A 7531-nucleotide genomic window follows, 5' to 3' on the forward strand; every position below is an offset into this window, starting at 1 on the left:
CTACCAAGACTGCATCCAGTCCAGTACTTGTAGGCGATAGAGTTCTTCTCAACATTAAATGCTAGAATGAGACAGTTTAGTAAGTGTGCATGGCACATATTAGTTTATTTTTGTGAATTTAAATGTGTGCAAAGGATTGTGAGTGATCTAAGGCAGCGAAGCAAACATCCGCATCGTCCTTTAAAACAGGCTGAATGAAGGGTGCGAAATGAAGGCTGCCATCCAAGGATCCTTCAAATTGAGATGGCCTTCATGACGTGGCAGCCAAGATATGCAGCCTTCATCAGATGCAGCCTTCCGTTTGAGAAACACCCAATAAGTATTTCTCAAACAGAAGACTGCATCCTACTAAGATTGCTTCCTTCATAGTTCAGTCCTTCTGAAACTTTATAAGTTCTTTCTCAGCATTAAATGAGACAGTCTAAGTACTCATGGCTATGCCACATGTTCTTGCCCCCACAGTCACGGTACAATTAATACGTAATTGTGGAAAAACACTTTATATTACAAATGTTTAGATTTGTTGACTTTATATTAAAGAAATAAAGTGAATCACAGCCATCTGCGGTCTCCCGGTGGGTTATATTCAGCAACATTTGAAGATGTGCCAGCCAAGATTTGCAGCCTTCATAGGATGCAGCCTTCCATTTGAGAAACACCCAATGAGTGCACTTATTCAATCCCACAATGCAATGAGTGTACAACTGATGTACGAACGGCTAGAAAATACCCATAATGCACTGTGCGTTGAATAAATTCCTGCGTCTGGAGATAGTGCCTGCAGCTGAATCAATCCATTCATTCCCCAAACCGTGCTGGTCCAGCACAATAATATCATACCAGTATATAATATCATACCAGTATAAATTCCTTTTTTAATTGATTTAATAAATAGTTTAATTAAGGTTTATAAATGCTAGTTTCCATGGCAGAGTTCAAGATAAATATTTTCATTACTGAAGCTGCCAGTTTGCTACGTTTCTAATAATTAGAAACTCTGCAAAAAGTGCCAGCCCTTCTGGCGACTCAGTGTCAGAATGCAGAACTTGTTTTCTTTCCCTCCTTCAAGTGGACTATATTAGTAATTAGTAATGTAGGAAATAGTGAATGAGGATAAAGGGTGATTTCGAGCATGCAGCACTAGTTTTGTTATTGTAAGTTTATTCCCTGAACTCTTCCTCATTGTGAGTTATAAAGGCACATTACGTTATAAAGGCACTATAACCACATTACGATGACACAAGTTAACTTCCTGTTTTCCAGTAAAAAAGTGTCACTTAAACACTTTTAAGATACTTTGAGCTGATTATATTGAGATATTTTTTACATTAAATTCAGAAAATGAGAATTGGATATTTGTGTTTGCTTGATATGCAAATGTGTTATTCAATGTACTTCAATGAATACCATGTCCAACAACATGGTGCTACTTTAGTGATGAAATGATGATTTCTATTTGTTTGCTTGTTTATTTTGAGTACACTAGTGGGGAAAAGTGTCAATTCTGTACCTCCAACAAGTCTAGACAGGCAGATATAACCTCTCAAAACCAGTGGATGTCACAGAAAATACAAGTTTTGACAGCTATTGTGTATTTTTGTGAAAACCCTTGTATGAAAGACAGCAGTTTTTGGCTTTGTCCCTGAAGTGGTATGCATCTAAGATGGGCAACACTTTGCCTGAAGGTTGAGAAAGAATAAACAGACTCTCGCAGCCCATGTTTAACATGCTACCCAGAATTCTTCTACTACAGCTCTGAGCCCATACCCTCCATTCTGCTGGATCGAGACAGCTCGGACTGTGATCCTGGTAAACGCCGGAATGAGTCAGGGTGAGTGGCAGCTGTCACCCGTGTCTGATGGGTGTTTGCCAAAGGCTGAGTCTCCATGGAAGGGTTGTCAGTGTTCTGTGAAGTGTAGCACATCTTCATGAAGTCTGGAGAAACTAGATGACCATGCATGTCACAAACTGATCTGACTCCAGAGCTCTGCTACTGGCCAACGTGAATCTCGCAAGCTCAGCCAGAAAAAAAAAAGAAAAAAGAAAAAAAAAAAAAAACGCCTGGAGAACTTTCTAAACTTTTGGAATAATTAGTTGCATTTAGCCTAACAGACAATGTTTCAGAGGAGTTGCGTTATACTTTAATAATGCAACCGCCTCTTACAACAGACAAATTTAGGTTTGGCTGGCTGTAAACACAATTATAATTAGCATCAATGTGCTTTCATTTAGGGGGCCTGTTACACTGTCCCTGCATATCAGGAAAGCAATCATTTCAAAGCATCACAAAGTTTTAATTTTTAATTCCCTAGCATATGACTAAAACAGACTGCCTGACTAGTTGTGATTAGTTTTGACATTTCTGCATACATTTGCTTTTTTTCAGCTCACTCTGATTGAATTACACACAGTTTGACTGCAGAACCCCTGCGTGAATCACTCACTCACACACACAGAGAGAGAGAGAGAGAGAGAGAGAGAGAGAGAGAGAGAGAGAGAGAGAGAGAGTTAAGATGTTAAGAATAAATAGCAATAGAAATTAGGGAAAAAAAGTACTCGCAAGGCAGTATTTTAGGTTAGTTTAAATTTTAGGTTTTGGCTCTTTGTAAATGTTGCATAAGAGTCGCTTTGGCATTGTCATGACACACATGCATCTTGTTTCCTGTCAGCTTCACACAAGTCTTCACCTTCTTTTATATAGCGCTTTTTACAATAAAGATTGTTTCGAAACAGCTTTACAGTGATAGCACGAAAATAATGCAACAAAGCTTGTTTTGGCTGTACATCGGTTCTAGAATAAAGCCATTTTCCAGTTAGTTATTAACTTTGGGGGCGCTTTCACAACAAAGTTTCTAACTGAAAACAAATTGTATAATGGATTCTGGACATTCATTTACATGACTATTGTGTTTTGGTGTCCTGAGAATGCAAACTTTGAAAAAGGTTTCAAAGTGCAAGTTTTGAAAATGACTTTTGAATTGAGTGTAAACTTCAAAAACGTGACTCTGTGAGAGCTTATTATGTGTTTAGTCTATAGGCAAGCGTGTTTGAATGTGTCTGTGTGTATGTTGTCTTTCATACAAAGTGACATCATCAATTGTCTGGCATGCATAATATAGCGTTTTAGTTGTTTCCGCGGATCCATGTGAACGGTAATCAACACTTGAAGTTATTAAAGGGTTACTTCAGCAATTAGCATATGGGTTTGTATCAGTAGAAACCCTGGAGTATAATCAAATGATTATGCTTTCCCCCTCATATCCCCCTGAGACAAGAGATTTATGCATTTTATTTCTGGACAAATTCCTCCTATGATGCAAATTGACGATATTTGCATCATAGGAGGAATGTTTGGCGAAAGGCTAAAGACTACAGCCAGCAGAGGGAGCCAGCAGAGGGAGCCAGCTTCTCAAATTAATTTCTATGAAAGTTAAGCTTGCAAAGGCATGAACTGAAATGCGCCAGACTGAACTCGCGTTGTGAATGTATGCCGCGAGTGTAGTCGCGATTACCTCAGCTCTCAGCACGAGAGCTCATCAGCTCATTTATCTGACTCCCGCAGTTAGTGCTCAGTGCTGTGATACTCGCGCGGTGACTCACTCATTATATTGAACAGACATGTTCAGTTTTTAATTGTAGTGTCTTCTCCAACTCAGTCACATTAATCCAGCTGGCTTTGAGAATGGCCTCACAGGGCAGTGAAGCATTCTGGGAATTGTAGTCTTTCATCCCCATGAGACAAAAATACATTTTCTGTCTTTTCTCAGTCTAGAAGGCACTAAATTCAAAAGTAATGTCACATTTCTACTACATTGATGACCCAGTTTAAATACAGATTCATCTTCCCAGCGCTGAAGTACCCCTTTTAACATAATTTCGGGAGGAGTACGCCCATCTAATCTTTCAATTAATACCAAGGTATAAAACCAGCAGCTTACCTCTTCCCCCTTTTAGGTCCTGCAGCATCCCTCCTCCTCGCCTGCTTCTACTTTTGTACAATTTTTTGTACACCACCAGGGGCGTTTCTAGGATTTTCATTTTAGGGGCCCAGTGAGGGTAGGCCTGTAGAAAAAAATGGTAACAATTTAGTTTAGGGTCCGAATTGTGCTGTTAACTAATAGCTTACAAACATGCATACCCTTAGGATATAGGCTGTTTATCATTACTTATAAAGTAAATGTTAACACCTTTACCGCATGGCCATACTGTACATGCATTAATCATACCCAATAATGTAGGCAGTTTTTTAATCACAGAGATCCCAAATGTTTGGGGGGGTTCGGGGGCAGTCATGGTCCCCTGAGAAAATTTTGATTTGAATTTTGCGTCCACCTCGAGGGGCGCGTCCAAGTCCTTTAGCGAGAAGAACATAGGACAAAGGCTGTTTTCGTGCAAGGCGAACAGATCTACGGGCGCCCGTAGCCTCATCCATATCATGTCTACTATCTGAGGGTGGAGGCGCCAATCTCCGAAGAGCGGGTTCCCCCTCGATAGAAGATCCACGCCTCTGTTCAGATTTTCCGGAACATGAGTCGCGCGTAACGACAGGAAAACTCGCCCGCTCCATGCCAAACGCATGTAAGCTAGGGCATGAAGCTTCGTGTGCCGCCTGACGATTGATAGCCACTGCCGTGGTATCGTCGCAGCGTACGAGCACATGATGTCCCTGCAGATGAGGCAGAAAATGATTCAGAGCCTTCCAATTGGTTAGAAGCTCTAAATAATCTATGTGTTCTGAACGTAGTTTGCTCAGCCGCAAACCGTTCACAGTTCTGCCCTCCTGGGTGGCAGCCCAGCCTGTTAGGGACACGTCCGTCGTCACGACTTCCTGCAACATGACAGTCCCCAGAGGGGTACCCTGTGCGTAAAAGTACGTGCTCTTCCAGTGGCGCAGAGCTGCAGCGCAGGTGTGCGTCACTGTTACAGAGCGGCAAAGATCGTGTAACGGGCTGAAATGTAGTGGCAAAACCCATTTTGTGAACGCCCTCATCCTCAGGGGTCCTAGTGGCAAAAACTGGATAGCTAAAGCCATAAGACCCTCCCTGAGACATGTGCGATATCGCACCCTCGCCCGCTCTCTGAACTGTGACAGACAGTTCGTCAGAGAGAGAGCACGCTCTTGAGAGAGACGCGCTCGCATGGAGACTGAGTTCAGCTCCATGCCCTGAAGGATCACCCTCTGAGAGGGTGTAAAGCCGCTTTTGTTTACATTCACCCTGAAGTACAGAGATGGGATGTGCGCGAGCACACGGGAGGTGTCCTGCAACACCTTTTCCCTCGAATCGGCTATGATAAGCCAATCGCATATGTATGTCAGAATCCGTAGACCAGACATTCTCCGGGGAGTGAAGCCCGCTTCCACACGCAAACAGAAAGTTTGGGGACTTAATTTTTGCCCCGAACGGAAGCACCATGAGTTCGTAACAAATGCCTTGATTGGCGAACCGAAGAGACTTCCGGTGTGGAGGGTGAATGCTTATGTGGAAAAAAGCATCTTTCAGATCGACTGATGTGAACCAGTCGTTCCGTTTCATGACACGGGCGAGCGAACCAAGGGTTAACATTATGAATCTGTATTTCCTCAAATGTTTGTTCAACACCCTGGGGTCCAGAATAGGACGGAGGGAACCGTCCTTCTTTGGGACCAGGAAATGACGGGAAAAGAAACCCTGGTTTATCAGATTGTGGGGAACCACCTGAAACGCACCTTTGTATAGAAGAGAGGATATTTCGTCCTTCAGGACGTGGGGCGTGCTTTCCTCTGTGTGAGAACAGCGAACGCTGCTGAAAAGTGGTTGTTTCATAGCAATCTGCAGGCGATAGCCCTGTAATATCATGCGCAATACAGTAAGCCAGGCTGACACACCGCTCGTGTGTATGCCCGTCCGGGCCGTGCTGACTTCGAGCATGCCTAGCTGGTTTATTTGTGATACAATGGCGCCCTCTAGTGGAGAAACTAGGGACGACATGTGCAGGTTCACAATTACGGTATTTTCCTACATTGAGAGGGTATCTCGCTGTGACGAATTCATTTGATTCGTTAGATTCATTGTGTTTTTTGTGTCTCTGTGTGTGTTGTGTTTTCTGGCAAACACTGGGGCCGAAGCCTTTATTATTTGGGTGAGAGGAACACAGTATGTGCGGTGTGGTAACACTGCTTTTGAACTTTTCCTCACGACAATCCCCTTGAACAGGGGAGAACACACATCGTCCACTAAACACATGGGCTGGGCAGCCACGGGAGGGGGACCCCCTACAGCAGGAACCGTCTTCCTGGGAAGACACAATAAGAAGGCCTCGTACCCCTTCTTGTCGTCGCATCGTTGTTGCATCATAGCAACTGCGGGGCCAAAGAGAGCCCGGCCGGGCTCTACCGGGGCGCCTGCGATACGTTTCTTTTCGGTATCCAGGAGGCCAAACAGGTTGAGCCAGAGCGAGCGCTCTCCTACCACGGAAAGCGCCATAGAGCGCCCGCGAACACTTTGCCGTCATAAATATCCCTCTCCCGGTCGGTGGCGCTCTGTGGAGCCGGCCATATAATGTTGAGACGAGCGGCCGCTCGCTCACACACATCCAGGAGGTAGCCTGGGGAATAACAGAGGGTGGGATGGCCTCCTCGTCCTCCGAAATTTCAAGAAGGCCCGCGTCGTCGTAATCACCGGACCCGGCAAGATAGTCGGCGAGCGGGAGGTTACCCGTGAAGATGTCCTCTTCGGGGAACACAGAATTGGGCTGGTCAGCCAAAATACGAGCCGTCGCGCCCCGGGAGGTCCCCGGGAGGTCGAGCTCGCCACACTGAGTAGTTGCTGATCGATTGCTCCTGTCTGCCTGCTGCTGCTGCCTCAGTGTTTGTAGCTCTGTATAGCTGTGTTTGAATCTCTATTTGATATATTTTCTTTGTTATTTACACTGCTAAATATAACTAACTCATCACCATATAGTGTTTAATATAGCCTATCAATTTAAATTTGACATTACTAGCTTTTAATCTAAATCACTACCACACGTTAGCTTTTCGCTAGCCTGGTAGCTTTCCATTCCAGCATCCGGGTCTCCTGTTTTCTGAGTTCTTTAGACAACTGTGGTGAGTTGGATTATTAAAAAGACTCCATCAGACAACTGTGGTTTTGGAGTTATGGAATTCATCAGTTATGGAATTTATGGAGTTAAGTTATGGATTCTTCAACAAATACGGTAAGCCATGTCTTCTTCTCCTGTCATTGTCACTTGCACTGCATGCTACATGTTTAGCATATATATCTCCGTTGGCGAACAGGGCTTCACATGTGATAAATGTAAGGAATTAATCAGGCTGACGGAGAAGATTTCAGATTTAGAGACACGCATCCAAGCTTTAGATACTGCTTTGGATGCGACTAGCTTAGTGAACACTCATTGTTTGGTTCCGGCTGAGCCCGCGCAGCAGGGCTGGGTGACGATGAGAAAGCATAGTCGCGGATCAAAAAACCACTCTTCCGTTCCGATTAGAACATCAAACAGGTTCTCCCCACTCAGTGACGCACCCACTGAG

The sequence above is a fragment of the Pseudorasbora parva genome, chromosome 10 (assembly GCF_024679245.1).
Source record: "Pseudorasbora parva isolate DD20220531a chromosome 10, ASM2467924v1, whole genome shotgun sequence".
In the NCBI taxonomy this organism is placed as follows: domain Eukaryota; kingdom Metazoa; phylum Chordata; class Actinopteri; order Cypriniformes; family Gobionidae; genus Pseudorasbora; species Pseudorasbora parva.